Here is a 16,258-nt window from a genome sequence, read left to right as displayed (position 1 = left end):
ACCCAATGTCACAAAAGGTCTTGTGGAATATTCTTTGTATAATGGTACACTCGATCATGGGTACGCCTGAATCATCCTTCTTAGCAAGGAATGGTGAAGCAAGGAGGTGGTCGTACTCTGATCGGAGTGTGTTGATCATGTTGACTAATTCTTCTTATGGTTGCTTGGCCTTATTCTTCCTCCTTCTTCTATTGTTTTTTTCTTGGTCACTGCTGTATCTTCAGGCTAGTATGGCATTTGTGGATGTCCGGGAGATTGCAAGATATGATTCTTGCAAGAAAACTTCTCCATTCTATCCTTGATTATAAAGCAGATCTTGGCACTATCCGCGTAGATGATGGCTTTTGTTGTGCTTAGGAAAGGTCGACCCAAGATGATGGGTGCCCTTTCATCTCCACCTGTTTCCAAAACCACAAAGTTTATGGGAACATATGATTGTCCCACTCTAACAATGGCATCTTTTAGAACTCCTTTGGGATAGCAGAGTAACTGATCTGCAAACTATAAATGCATATTTGTGTACAACAAAGTATCTCCATTAATTTTATCATAAATTACCATAGGCTTAATGTTGACACTTGCTTTGAAGTCACAGATAGCTTCTTGGAAAATGTGAGGTTCAATAGCTATGGGAATAACATGTCTTCCTAGATCGCTCTTCTTCTTAGGCAAGGTGTAATCTATCCATCTTCCTATTGATGGTTGTATATAGTAGTATGTTGTATTGTGAATATCGACAACATTTGCAGTTTCTAGATCTTCTAGTTGCCCCGGAATCTTACCTTTGTCGGTCGGAGGAACAGCAGCGGCCAGCTGAGTTATTTGTGATTCTATCATTTTATTAAAGCTATGCTGGTTCTTAATAGCTGAAGAGAGGTTATCTATTTTATTACTCATGTTTTCTAATATTCTATCATTGGAGGCTAGTTTTCTAGATAAGCTCTCCATAATTTTAGCTTGGCTAGAAATCAATTCTCTTAAGGGTGGTTGATTAAAATTATTGAAATTATTACCTTGAGGGATGCCTTGGTAAGTACCTTGGTAGTTTGGCCTCTATTGTTGATTTCATCCTTGATTTTATTGAGGACAAAAGTAGTTCTTATTGAAGAAGTTCACATCCTCTTAAATTTTTGGGCAGATGTTCCCTGAATGCCTAGTGTTTCCACACTCTTCACACGTTATGCAGGAATCATGCATGTGCATGACTTCTTGCTTCTCATTGGTTCAGTCTTCAAGCTTCTTCATCAGCAGATCCATCTTGGCAGATAGCATGTCTACTTCCATAAGTTGATGCATACCTCTACCTCTCTTATGGGTCTGAAGACATTTTTCATTCCAACCTTGGTTGGAGGCCATCTTCTCCACAAGAGCTATTGCAGCTAGAATTGTGAGTGATAGGAATGCACCTCTAGCAGCAGCATATATAGTCTCATGGGTACTATTGGTCAACCCATGGTAGAAAGTCTACATAAGTAGCCAATTCTCCATCCCATGATGAGGACATTCTAATATGTAATCTTGGAAGCGTTCCCATGCCTCAGGGGTAGATTTATCATGTTGCTGTTGAAAACTTGAAATTCTCCCACGAAGAGCATTGGTCTTGCCTGTGGGAAAGAATTTTGCTAGAAAGGCAGTGGAGTAGTTATCCCATTTAGTATTTCTATCTTTGTTGGCATAGAACTATTGCTTCACCTTCCCCAAGAGTGAGAATGGGAAGAGGTGAAGTAGTATGGCATCTTGGGTCACTCCCATGATGGTGAAAGTGCAATAGATCTATAGGAAGTGTTGGAGATGTGCACTCGCATCTTCATGTGCCTTTCCACAAAACTAGCTTGCTTGCACCATGTTGATGAGGGTTGGCTTGAGCTCAAATCCATTGTCTCCAATATTGACTGTTGGTCTGGTTCGGATGTTGGCTGTAGTTGGAGCAAAGAATTCACAGAGTCTTGTTAGCCATAGCTTCAAATTCTATGTTAACCTTTGCCTTATCTGGTTGTTGTCGGCACAAAAATGCGTCGACACATGGCAAGCCACAAAGATCTTCTCGATGGAGATAGGGATTCGCTTGGCTTCAACGTAGGGGTAACCGATCCTGCGAATTCCTCCTGAGACGTGCCGGTCAATTTGACCCTACAATTGACAAGGAGAGAAAGTTTATCAGTAATTTAAGGTGGAACATGTTGGTCTTTGCCTAGATAGTTCCAAGTGTGCCACTTCGGGAGCAGCCAGACGGGAAAATTGACTAAATAGCCGATACGCATAGAAATCGGTTGTTACGGATAGTAAAGCTCATGGGTAGCAATTGATTTCATGTTGACAGGTACAGTACACATAGATGTAAATGAGATCAGTTTTATGTTGATAAGTACAATGCCCACAAACGTAAATGAGATCATCAGCTAGTTAGATATTACCAGTATGAATCATTGAGCCGATGAATCTAATCAAGAAAGGATGTAACATGCAAACAAATCGACTATCTAATACAAATGGACCAACAGACACTCTGAATCTAATATATTACCATCAATAGTGAGGTTTGACCGGATCGATGGCAACTATGATGATAATAACAAACTAAAATCTTAGAATCCATAGAACCATCTATACTTCGACAGGCTTTCCAAAAGACATGTTATATGTGAAGGCTCAGATGAATCGGCTGAAATGGTTGATTCAGGTGAAAAAGTACAACAGCGTGTGAACAATTGACTATTTCACATGAACAAACCCATGGACTCCTCAGACTTAACCTGCTATCTCTAATAGTGGGGTTTGACCAGATCGATGCAGCCATGAAAAAGACAACGAATCAAACCCTTAAAGTACATAGAATTATTCACGCTTAACAGAGTCATGGACACACACTATAGGCGTTAAAGCATAGGCGATCGGCTATTTAGCCGATACAGGCATAGCAAATAGCTAAGGGCACGCCTAATCAGGAACAAATCTACTAACTAGCATCCTCCAATCTATAGTGCCATCAGTGGGGATCAACTGGATCGTTACAGCCATAATGGTGAACTATAAACTATATTTAACTAGCCAGCAAACCTCTTCAAGATTATTCATGCCTTAACTGCATACTATGCATGATCAAGATCGAAATAGAATGGCCGATGAAACATAACTCATCGCTCAAAGTAAGAAACATCGTGTTGTAATAAAACAAACGACTGACTGAAAGGATATAAGGCTGATCTAACTCAGTCTTGACCAGGTGGATTGATGTTGCTACAAACTAATAACAATGAAAACATCAACAAGATCGGTAACTTAATGAATCTACCCAAAGGACGCCACCCTTAGATAGAGCCAATAACTTGACCTTAATCTAGTTCGAGCAGTGGAGGTCATCCGGATCGATGGAGTCGTACTTGAACTAGACAAGAGTCGATAACTAGCTTATACTAGAGTTCACAGTGGAGGTCGACCAGATTGATGCAGCCATACAAACCAAAGTATAAACCATGATGGTACTTACAGACAAACCGAAGGTCGGCCAGACCGATGCAGCCCTACTTGCTAAAGAACTCATCGAGATCTACTCTACTCCTACTCCTAAGGGTTGACCAGAGCTGAAAAAAGGTAAATTGTATTTGATTGATTGGATGTCCTTTACAATAGCTGGGGTCCAATATTTATATCCAGAGCCTAAACATGAATCCTACTCATGTATGACTCATTACAATCTTTGGTATACAATAAAACATTCCTAATTTAAGATAACTTGGACCCTAATCTTTCCCTTTTTGTAGAGTCCGACATGTTTTCCCCTGATGCCAACCGTAGCTTTTGTCATTATCTACTGGCGTCACCTGAAGAGGGCTGATTCTAGTGTTGTATTTGAATTAGCTAATATCAACTTTTGTGCAATCGATTCCTTGATGACACGATCTTGGGAGCTTCAAGTTCTGGTGTTCCTCTTCCCAATTTTTGGTGTAAACAGTTGTCTTCCAACTCTAAAGCTGAAACTTTCTTGAGTTTAGCTTTAGTTCTCTTAAGTAATGCTTCTGGATTGTTAACATAGTTTGTTAGAAGGTCAAAACCGGTCATACATTACCCTACATAAGATACACAAGTAGACAAAACAAGGGTAAGCCTGTTTGAGCAAAGGTCAATGGTTTTCCTAGATCACATCGATAAGTATAAGTTTATCAATACTTCCTTTGCTTAGCTACCTTCCCCGGCAACGGTGCCAGAAATGCTTGTTGGTATTTATTAACTTGTCACTTATTTTAAGTAGCCACCTATGATATTCCTACATCTCCTAGCATTACTTGTACTAGGTTGTCATCCCTAATGATGGTGCTAGAGATGCTTGTTGGTTTTACTTAGTATTACTACTAGAATGATACTAAATAGTTCTTTATTATTTTATGTGACTAGAAAGAATAGATAGATAGAATGAAAAGGAATCTGCAAGCGCACAGATAATATATAATTGTAGCACTTTACCTGAGAGTATTGTAGGTATCATTATTTATATTTTTACCACAGGGAAGGTCTAGCATGGACATGTATTGATAACTTATACTATTGATCGAGAAGTAAACCATAACCAATGTTCTACTCATAACAGGGATAAGTCATAGGATAAGATATATGATATGTATTGATTAATAATAATGATAAATCACTTAGAGTACTCCTTTATATAGCATTAGCATAGTCAGGTAGAATATTAGAGGAATAATTCCTAAGTCATTCTTAATTACAGGTCAAAGCATACATTGATTAGTGCAATTATACCTAGTAGTCATTGCTAAGACCATCGTCATATCTACACATAAGGGATATTACTAAGGAAGATTAAGAACAGAGCTTGTCTTCCTTCGTAACTGCATATTACGTGCATACCTATATTCGGGGAGTGGACTACAAAGGACTCAACAGGAGTGTCACATCCATGATCTACCACATGACCCCGAATATAGGGTGTATCCATAGGTAAACAACGTATAAGCACCATGCTTACACAATGACGACCACCCACCCATGGATCCTTAGAGTGAGCATTGTACGAACTTATGCATGAACATGATGATAATCCAACTATACTAAGTATATAATCAAAGTAGACGATGAACATTATAACTAAGAACATGAACAATATGAATAACAATGTCATAACAATTATAGCAAACATATAAAAGTAATGAGAGATGCAAAAGAGAGGGGGTACAAAGATTATACCAAACCACGCTCTTGACATGATCAGAAATCCAAGCGAAGCCTGCTTGTCTCCCTCTAGACCTAGCCTAACTAGCTATGCCCTAGAATTTATGGAGCTCTAAGGATGATTAGGGTTTCTGTCTTCTCAAATGACTTGATGATTGGGGGTTCTCCTAGGGGGTGCTAGGGCTAGTATATATAGGTCGGAGCATCAATCCTGAGCCCTCGAATCAAACCGACTTGAATAAAGGGCATAGATGCAATCCTTAAGGAGGTGGGGAACCGACATAGCGAGGTGGGACTGACATGTAGGCCCTAGGGGCAGCTGACCCCACCAGGCGGCGTCTTGCCCTTTGCTTCAGTGTGGAGTCCTCTTGAGTCTTCTAGAATCTTCTAGATTATTTTCGCTGTGGATAAGTGTTGACATTTCTTAGCATCACTCTTCACTAAGTTGTCATCCCTAGCATGATGCCAGAAATGCATTGTTGGTAATTATTGAGAACACTTGTAAATTTATATATACTAAGTAATCTGCAAGTGCACAGATAATGTGCAGTTGTATCATTTCACCTGGGAGTATAATGAGTATCATTATTTATATTTTATCCACAGGGAGGAGCTATGGAGTTGTGTTGGCATAGAGATATTGACAAATATATATACTTATGATAAAATCACTCTCATGCTATGGTAGGGGTAAGTCAAGGGATAAATAAATGATAAGTGTAAGGTAATAATGATATTCCAAAGATAGAAATGAGACTCAGAAAATGTAGTATGGCTAAGTAGGAGATTCATTAAGAGCAAAAGATTCCTAAGACATTCCTTATTTACTAAGTCTTTTGTACATCCAAGTATATACACTCTCATCTATAGTATAACTAACTTTGGATCTATGCATAAGGAACATTACTAAGGAAGATCAAGAACAAAGCTTGTCTCCCTTTGCAACCATGTTCTACTTGCTCTACAAATGGGGAGTGGACTACAAAGGACTCAATGGGAGTGTCACATCCACGATCTACCACATGACCTAGAGTGCAGAATGCATCTGTAGGCAAACAATATCTAAGCACCATGCTTACATAATGTCGACCACTTAACTCACTCGAGTACTGAGCTAAGAGCTTTGCGAACAAATGCATAAATTCATCATCAATCATAACTATATCAAGCATATAACTAGAGCAAACTAGGAACATAATAAATAGCAACATAATATTGAAGTAGCACAAAGTCATAAATATAGATATACAATGGCTATACCAGTCTCTAGATGGTAGATCCGAAATCCTAAGCAATAGCCCACACTCTACTCGAACCTTGCTAGATAGCCTACACTAGAAATTTGAAGAATTGGAGCTCTAGTCTCTTCTCTCTGGAAACCCTAATTTCTTGTCTAAACTTGACTTATTGCAGCATGCTCTAGAGGGGGCAGGGGCTAGTTATATAGGCAGGAGGGTCCAACATAAGCCCTTGGATCAAATCGATTAGAATAAATGGCGTAGATGCAATCCTTAAGGCGGTGGAGAACCGACATAGCAATAGGGCTAATAGGTGGGACCCCTAGGGGCCAGGTGGCCCCACCTATCACCCACTCATCCTTTGTTTCGATGACATGGCTTCTGGAGTCCTCTAGAACCTTCTGGAGTTGGTTTCATCACGAATAAGTGTGATTTTATTTGATGTTTCGATCCCCCTTGATGGTTTTCTGAAATAACACAGCTAAAAACATAGATTCACCAAAACTCATGGAAATTATCAGTTTAAACCCCCTAAGTCTATGTTGGTGATCATTTTTATGCATTATTTCAAGTTATATTGAAGTTTATAATGTTTGATAACTATCGTCAACAAACTTATCAATGGATCAAGAGTTTAGGATCTTTGAGAACATTGTAGCAACTCCTCAAAAGTACACATGCATTCAAACAAGAATTCTCCTTTGCATTAGAACAAACTAATCTGTCTTTCAAGCTTACCCATATTACCTTCAACTATGGGGCTTGTAGCCTTCACTTGGGTCTTGAGTAATAGAAAGATAGAACGATTAAGTCAAGCACTATGTCTCATATTCTTTGTTCAACCAATATTTTGGAGTTTTTGTAAGTTTTCAAAATAAAACTCGGAGATTCCATTGTATTACACTCTCAAGTCTCTCAAAATATATGGTATTTGTGGATCCTCACCAAGGCAATAGTAATGTTATGCCTCTCTTTTCCTACAACTAAGGCTTACGTGGAGCTCATAGGAATGGTGATAACATGAAAGACCATTCTTGCAATACATATATTGTAAAGTCAAACCTTGGATCCAAAGAGAGTTGGGTCATATAATCAAATCAAGATGTGCATGTGTGTGGAATATATGGTGGCTAACATAATTCTACTATGCTCCTTGAAAATATATCTCTCTTTTGATACTTAGAAATATTTGCAAGAAAACATGGGCTATCTTATTCATCTCTTTCTTTTTTTAGGCGAGCCTCTAAGTACCCATTGTTTTAAATATCTTGGACACTTGTCCATTTTTTCAATGTTTTCTTTTCTCTCTCTCTTTTTATGAATAACTTTTGCATAGCCCCATGATTCTTTTCTGCATAGCAATTGTTGGAGAGATAGTAACAAGAACTTGGAGCATTTATGTGGTGAAAACCTATGAAGCATATTTTTGGTGTTTTCTCCCAGTGTAGGAGTAAAACATTTTTGGTGGATCTAGATGAAAAGCATGTTTTTTGTGCCTATCCCTAGTGTCGAAATAGTGCATATGCGGGTGGTGTGTACGTGATCTTGATTTTAAGAGCATGACAAACCTCTCATAAGGATCAACAAAGCTTGACTAAACTCAATGCAAAACAAGTAATATATGAGTGGAAGTTTTCCTAGCCTAAATATAAACATGGTTGGCTCTAGTAGGAATTCAAGCTTTGTCATATAGGATCTCATCATGTGGAATTTTTATATTTTTCAAAAGATACATCTCTAGAACTTAGTATCACTTTTAACAAGATAAAAAATAGCTCAGACCTTCTCATATCATATCCATCAATTACCTAGACTTAGATCAAGCATTTGCTACCCACGAGTTTCAAGTTCAGAGCAAATTTTCATGGCAAATCAATTCTATCCAAAACTCGAGAGAATTCCAGGTTGAAAACTAGGTACATGAAAGGAATTATAAAGAGCAACTATTCATCATTTCTATCATGTGAGATCATCTTCAAGTCCTTTTTATTTAGCTCTTAAAAACAAGACAAGAAACTAAAGCACACCTTAATACTTAAAGCAAACTATACACACTCTTTTTGTTTAGTTTTTTTATATAATACAAATTCAAAAATTAAATAAAGAAAATAATAAAATACAAGAAAGAAAACTTACCTAAAATAATGGGGGCTCCTCCCCTAAGCTAGTTGTTGTTGTGGTTCTCAGAAGGGCGGGTCGATGTTGAGACCCTGGAATAAGTACTGTCAATTCTAGTTCTCCTGCTCCTAGTGTTGCTCAATGTTGGCAAGGTGTTGTCCTGCTTCTTCTTGCCACTAGGAATGTTGGTGCAGAGTGTTCTGAATCTCATGTTGGTTCTTGTCAATGGTGGTGAGCCTAGTGTCGAAGCAAGCATGTTCCATCTGCTGCTCATGGTAACCCATGGGCGGTGGATGGTGGCCCATGTGCTAGTCATGGAAGCCATGAGCAGAGAAGGACATGTGTCCTCCCTGGTAGCCGATGGAGACCTCCTCATAGGACTGCTACTGGTAATAGTCAAAATTGTCGTTCTGCCATTGCCCACTTGAGCCCTGTTGCTAGGAACTCTCTGAATGATGCGAAGTAGGCTGCTCCCACCTAGCATGTCTAGGTTGGTGCATACAGGAAGATCTTGGTAGGTCCTAGTCTACATGCATAGGATGGTGCACCTGAGAAGGTACTGCTTGATCAAATCCTGTGTAGCCGGTGGAGGCAGGGCCTTCTGGAATGGGGTCGTCTCCATGGTACCAAGGCCACGGGTTGCGAGTGAGCCTCGCAGAGGCACTCCTGCGAGGTGCTTCCTCCTTCCTTTGCAAATCAAAGATAAACGAATCCACTATAGACAAATTGAGGTTTCGGTTTGGTAATGGGAACTCAGTTGTATAATCTAAATACATCATGACAAGTTTATCATCTCTTCCCTTTTTTAACATATGTGCATGATTAAAGTAATCATAATCAATAAGCCAATGGGGAACAACAATGTAAGTAACAGAAGCATCTTCTAGTAGGCCCAAATTTTTAGCTATACAGGTGACCAAAGAAGTGCACCCAACATTTCCTTTAAGACTAGGAATTTCTATCCAATGATTCATCATGAATTTTATGGGTGAGACCTTTTTCCTTTTGATCATGGCATAAAGTAGTTTTAGTTCATCATTCCTAACTATGCAGAAATCACTTCTAGGAAATAAGAAAAAAACCCAACCATTTGTGCATGAATCGCAAAGTAGGATGGTGAATTTCATTGGTGTGAGGGCGATAGCAAATGATTTCTTTTGAAATCTCCCTCCAAAACTTATTCCTATTAAAGCCTTGTATGGTGGAGTCTACATCAATTATGCACTAAGAATGAAATCCAAGAAGTTCACTAAAAGTTTTCTAGGGAATAGAAAATTATTTCTCGAAAAGTCTAAATGGAACTTCTAAATTGGTAGGTTGCAAAGTGCAAAAGAATTCAACAGTCAAAAGCTTACACCCCGGCTCATCAATTCCCCAAGCATCCTCCCATCCTGTGGTTCTAAAAATAAGTTCAAATTCAGCGGTCATACCTGTGACTTGGAGTAGGGCTGGATCATAGGTTGGAGTGAGGACGAAGTCCTAGGTCTTCAGCTTCTTGTAGATGTTCTTCTCCCTATCTCCCTGGAGCTTGAGCTGCTTCTCTTGTAGAAGAATGTTCCTCTCCGTGAGGGCTAATCAAGACGGTGCTCCAACAGCGGGAGATGGTGGATCGACCTCCATGTTGGTGCTTGCTCAGGATGAAGAACTCCTCATTGAGTGGAATGACATCGCCCGCTTGAGTTTGCCGGTGATCTTGCTCATTTTCCTATAAAATAGAGAAAAACAACACAACTCGTGGAATGGGATTAGGAGATGAAAATGTTAGTGGTTAGCCGTCCAGAGTCAGTAGTCCGAGGGTTAGTCATCAAAATTGTTTAGTGAATATTCTAATCAATATTTTAGCATGAATTATTTTTAATTCCCTCTCTTGATTTGGATAGCACTACCACTCTTAAACTCTATTTTTCTTTCTCAAATTTTAGCATCACCTCTCTCTTTCTCAAGATTTTAGCACTACTTTCACACCCAAACTTCCTCACACTCTTTCTTACTCCAACACTACTTCTACCAAGGAAAATTCAACTATGACATTTAGAATTGGAATTTCAAACTCAGGAGCTGGATTGTAGTTGTGGGTGAGGCCGAGAGAAGCAGGAGTGGGATTTATAGGCGGCGCAGCAACAGGCCAGCTAGCCTAGTGGTGGGGCCGGCCAGCCCCACACCTTGTCCAAATGGCCTCTCCAATTTCCTAATCCTTCTTTACTTCATGGTTAAGCAAGGTGAGTGCTCCTTTTGGTGGATATGTGTAGAGATACGATCAGTAGTGGTGGAGAGTGGAAAAAGTTGATAGTGGTGGTTATGGAGGTGATGGAAGTGATAGGTGGTGGTTTAGTGGGTCACATCTGTTTGTATTTTTACTGTATACATACGTATATATATGTAGTGCAAAAATATTTTATGATACAATGAAATATAACAAGATGAATGATGGTATTTTTAAATTTTTATGCCTCCATGGTAAATATTTCATACGGGTTTTTACTCCATAAAAATTATTTACATGGGGCTTAAGTTTTTATAATGCCATGATGAGAATTTTTTTCATCATGCAGTTGATGAAAAGTAAATATGCTAAGATAAAATGATTAATGCAGTGTGAAAAGTAAATATGGATAACTACCAAGATACATCCCGGCGAGGATTTAGAATTTTAAGTCCACCGAACCGGACTTCTCCATTCGGTTTTATTCTTCAGGTGCGTCAGTAGGTCCTAGAGATGGAGACCTTGATACTCGCTTCTCATGCCATTTCAGATTGGAGATTGTTCTGGTCTTGGCTTGAAAGTGAACCGCTCTTCCTTCCCATTGATATGGAATTTAATTTCTCCAACTCCGACATCAATGTTAGCATTTGTAGTGCTCAGGAAGGGTCTCCCAAGAATGAGGGGTGCCTTCATGTCTTCCTACATGTCAAGTACTACAAAATCTATGCGAACAAAAAAGTTTCATATTTTTACCAGAATGTTTTCAGCGATTTCTGTAGGGTAGCGGATCGATGGTCGGCTAGTTGCAAGCACATTGATGTTGGCATGAGGGTTGAATAGTTGAGCTTGTCAAAGACCTTTTTGGGCATGACACTGACACTTGCTCCAAGATCACATAACACATTCTTAAAGTTCTAGCTCCTGATCGAACAGTCGATAGTGGGGCATCCTAAATCCTTCTTTCTTAACAGGTAAAGTGTTTAGGATGGCCACACTACACTCCTCTGTTAACTTGATTACCTCAGTGGAAGGAAGTGGTCTTTTGTTGTTGAGGATGTCTCTGAGATACTTCATGTAGGTAGGTACCTGTATGGCATCTAGCAATGGAATATTGATATATAACTTTTGAATTACCTCTATGAATTTATGAAACTTCTCATCCATTTTGGCTTTCCGATTTTGGCATGGAAACGATAGGAAGGTCATGTCATGCAAATCTTGGTGTAACTCTTGCTCTTGTGGCCCAACTTCTTCAACTTCATTGGTTTTCTTCTCCTCTTCCTGCACTACCACTAGTGTCTTACCTATCCTTGTTGGATATGGTGGATCACGAGTAGACTTGCCACCTCTTGTGGTTATAGCGTTTACCTTCTCAAGGTTAGAGGCAAAAGGCAGAGCAGCAGCCAACTGGGCTAATTGAGATTCTATCTTTCTATTATATCTAAGTTGGACTTTTATAGCAGAAGAAAAACTATCCATTTTAGTATTTATGCTTTCTAGGACCTTATCATTAAAAGCAAGCTTCTTAGAAATATTCTCATTAATCCTAGCTTGTTCTAAGATCAGGTCTCTCAAGGATGGTTGTTTACGAGTATTATAGTAATTACCTAGGTACTTACCTTGGTAATTTAACCATTATTGTTAATTCCATTCTTGTCTCTGTTGTTGTGGAGTAGAATTGTTGATGATGATGTTTGCATCCTCCTGATATTTAGGGAGTTCTACCCCCAAGTATTGCCCACATGAGTTTTGAAAATTGAATGCATCTAGAATAGCCTAACGATCTTTATTATAATTGGCTCACTGTTCAAGCCAATTCAACAGTACATCCATCTTGGTTGACAGTGTACACACCATTTCTAGTACTTCTTCGCTCTTATTGCATAATTGAATGTTGCATTGAGACCAGCCTTGATTAGAGGCTATCTTCTCCATAAGAGTTTCAGGTTTTCCAAGGGTGAGTGACATAAATGATCCTCCAGCAGTGGCAACGAGTTGTTCATGAGTTTTCTGAGTTAATCCATGGTAAAAGCCTTGCATAAGCAACCAATCTTCCATCCCATGATGAGGACAATCTGAAATATATTCTTGGAAACATTCCCATGCTTCTAGAATGGTTTCTCCTTTCTACTATTGGAAGTTTGAAATATTTCCTCTTAAGGCAGTGGTCTTGCCTATAGGGAAGAACTATTCTAGGAAGGCCTTTGAACACTTTACCCATGTGTTGACGTGATCTTTGTTGATGTAGAACCACTGCTTCGCTCTTCCCACTAGTGAGAATGGAAACAGGCAGAGTAGTATTATGTCTTGAGCAACATCCTTGATGACGACCATGCTACTTATCTCTAGAAAATTCTAAAGGTGAGCACTAGCATCTTCATGTGCCTTTCCACTGAATGGGGTAGCTTGCACCATGTTGATGAGGCTTGGCTTGAGCTCAAACTCAAGGTTGTTGGTTCTAAGTGTTGGTCTAGTGTAGATGTTCTCAATGCTTGGAGTAGAGAATTCACGCAGAGTTTTGTCAGCCATAGCTCAGAAACTGGTGTTGAGCTTCCTCTTAATTAGGTTGATTTGATTCTGATTGGAAGTTGTTGGTGAATCACAACCAAGTCTGTAATACCCTGTATAAGATATGAACAAAGACAAACAAGGGTAAGCCTGCTAAAGCAAAGGTTATGATTTCATCAATAAATATTTATTTGGTCAATTCTCTTTAGCCATGTGCCCCTCCCCGGCAACAGCGATAGAAATGCTTTTTGACATTTCTTAGTATCACTTTTTACTAAGTAGTCATCCCTAGCATGATGCCAGAAATGTGTTGTTGGTAATTATTGAGAACAATTGTAAATTTATATATATAATAAGTAATCTGCAAGCGCACAGATAATGTACCATTGTAGCATTTCACCCGGGAGTATACCGAGTATCGTTATTTATATTTGATCCATAGGGAGGAGCTATGGAGTTGTGTTGGCATAGAGATATTGACAAATATATATACTTATGATAAAATCACTCTCATGCTATGGCAGGGGTAAGTCAAGGGATAAATAAATGATAAGTGTAAGGTAATAATGGTATTCCAGAGATAGAAATAGAGACTCATAAAATGTAGTATAGCTAAGTAGGAGATTCGTTAAGAGCAAAAGATTCCTAAGTCATTCCTTATTTACTAAGTCTTTTGTACACCTGAGGATATACACTCTCATCTATAGTATAACTAACTTTGGATCTATGCATAAGGAACATTACTAAGGAAGATCAAGAACAGAGCTTGTCTCCCTTCGCAACCGCGTTCTACTTTCTCTACAAACAAGGAGTCGAGTGGACTACAAAGGACTCAACGAGAGTGTCACATCCATGATCTACCACATGACCTAGAGTGTGGAATGCATCCATAGGCAAACAATATCTAAGCACCATGCTTACATAATGTTGACCACTTAACTCACTAGAGTACTGAGCTAAGAGCTTTGCGAACATATGCATAAATTCATCATCAATCATAACTATATCAAGCATATAACTAGAGCAAACTAGGAACATAATAAATAGCAACATAATATTAAAGTAGCACAAAGTCATAAATATAGAGATACAATGGCTATACCAGTCTCCAGACGGCAGATCCGGAATACAATGACCACACTCTACTCGAACCTTCCTGCTAGCCTATACTAGAAACTTGAAGAATTGGAGTTCTACTTTCTTGTCTCTAGAAACCCTAATTTCTGGTCTAAACTTGACTTATGGCAGCATGCTCTAGAGGGGGGGGCAGGGGCTAGTTATATAGGCTAGAGCATCCAACGTGAGCCCTTGGATCAAACCAACTTGAATAAATGGCGTAGATGCAATCCTTAAGGCGGTGGAGAACCGACGTAGCAATGGGGCTAACAGGTGGGACCAATAGGGGTCAGGCGGCCTCCAAGTTGGGCCAGGTGACCCAACCTATCACCCTCTCATCCTCTGCTTCGGTGACACGGCTTCTACAGTCATCTAGAACCTTCTAGAGTTGGTTTCACCGCGGATAAGCATGATTTTATTGGATGTTTTGATCCCCCTTGATAGTTTTCTAAAATAACCCTGTTGAAAACACAGATTCACCAAAACTCATGGAAATTGATAGTTTAAACCCCCTAATTCTATGTTGGTGATCATTTTCTTGCATTATTTCAAGTTATATTGAAGTTTATAATGTATGATAACTACCATCAACAATAAGCGTGATTAATTCTAACATCTAGGTCCACCTTTATGGTTTTCTAGATAAACCCTATAGAAAATACAGATTCATCAAAACTCATGGAATTTGTTAGTTTAAACCCCAAGACCTTTGTTGGTGATTATATTTATGCCCTTATGCATGTTATACTGATGGTTTATAATGATTGTTAACTACCATCAACAAAGCCCTGTCATGCTAACTAGGGAACTTGATAGTCTTGAGGAATCCTTGCTAGTATTTCTCTGTTCTTGTTCTCCTCTCATGGGGGCTTTCTTTTTCTGTGTTTCTGGTGTTGTCACAAATGCAAGGAGTGCACACACTATTGGGGCATCACAAAGGAACATTTACCATTATCTTGATGCACATGTGATAGTACGAGCATTGCAAATTTGACTGGGCCAAACACATCTCACTCCTAGCAATCGTGCAATGGTTGCTTTGTGTCTCAGTTTGGTGAACCAAACACATATTAGTAGTGGTAGTGGTCATGAGTGGCTCCGCTCCATGGTGAACCCAACTCATCTTATTTGCATGTGCTTGATAAAAATTGTTGAACTTGCAATAGACATGCAGCAGGAGTTCATTTGAACAAGTCTTGGCTTGATCTAATGCACAATAGAGGAGGCATAGATGTTGCATTTTTTACTGCACATGCCAGAAAGTCTACCTCTATCCATTTGATCTTTCATCGGATGGTAAAAAGTGTACCCATCTCTAGCTAGCTGTTGCATGTCCCTACAAAACCAACCAAGAGAAATTGCTTACAAAAGCAACTCCTCTTCACTGTTCAGTCTGCCCCTTGACTGTTGTGACTGCTTGGATAGGAGTGAAAATACCTATCACCACCACACTAGACTTTTCAAGTCTCAACCATGTCATGGTAGTCAAAATCTCTTATAATTTTTTTTGATTCACTACTATCCAGCTTTCCCGCATTCACTTCGCTCTTGGCAACCGCACAAGGTTTCTTTGAAAGGAGCAAGTCTTGGCAACCAGAAAGTCCTGCCACTATATATTTGAATGCATTAAATAGTATATGTGTCGTACGCATTTGTGCAAACATCTTCATTCACAAAGGAACATTTACCATTATCTCATTGCATACGTGATAGTCTAAGCATTGAAAATCTGACTGGGCCAGACACATCTCACTCTTGGAAACCGTGCAATGGTTGTTTTGTGCCTCGGTTTAGTGAACCAAACACATATCAATAGTGGTAGTAGTCATGAGTGGCTCTGATTGTTGGTGGTCCTTAACTCACACTTTTTACCGCCAACATTTATATAAAA

General features: G+C 39.2%; 2 non-coding genes across 2 annotated transcripts; both read left to right on the top strand.

Moving 5' to 3' along the window:
- The first annotated feature begins 1,486 nt into the window (after positions 1-1,486).
- Positions 1,487-1,593, top strand: LOC136455796 (small nucleolar RNA R71). Its single transcript, XR_010759263.1, has one exon. It is a non-coding gene; the product is annotated as a small nucleolar RNA R71 (small nucleolar RNA).
- An 11,206-nt stretch (positions 1,594-12,799) lies between these two features.
- LOC136455784 (small nucleolar RNA R71) lies at positions 12,800-12,907 on the top strand. The gene has a single exon (XR_010759251.1). It is a non-coding gene; the product is annotated as a small nucleolar RNA R71 (small nucleolar RNA).
- The last annotated feature ends 3,351 nt before the right edge of the window (positions 12,908-16,258 follow it).

Source organism: Miscanthus floridulus, chromosome 5 (genome assembly GCF_019320115.1).
Source record: "Miscanthus floridulus cultivar M001 chromosome 5, ASM1932011v1, whole genome shotgun sequence".
Classification (NCBI taxonomy): Eukaryota; Viridiplantae; Streptophyta; class Magnoliopsida; order Poales; family Poaceae; genus Miscanthus; species Miscanthus floridulus.
This window is presented reverse-complemented; position numbering and strand designations above follow the sequence as displayed.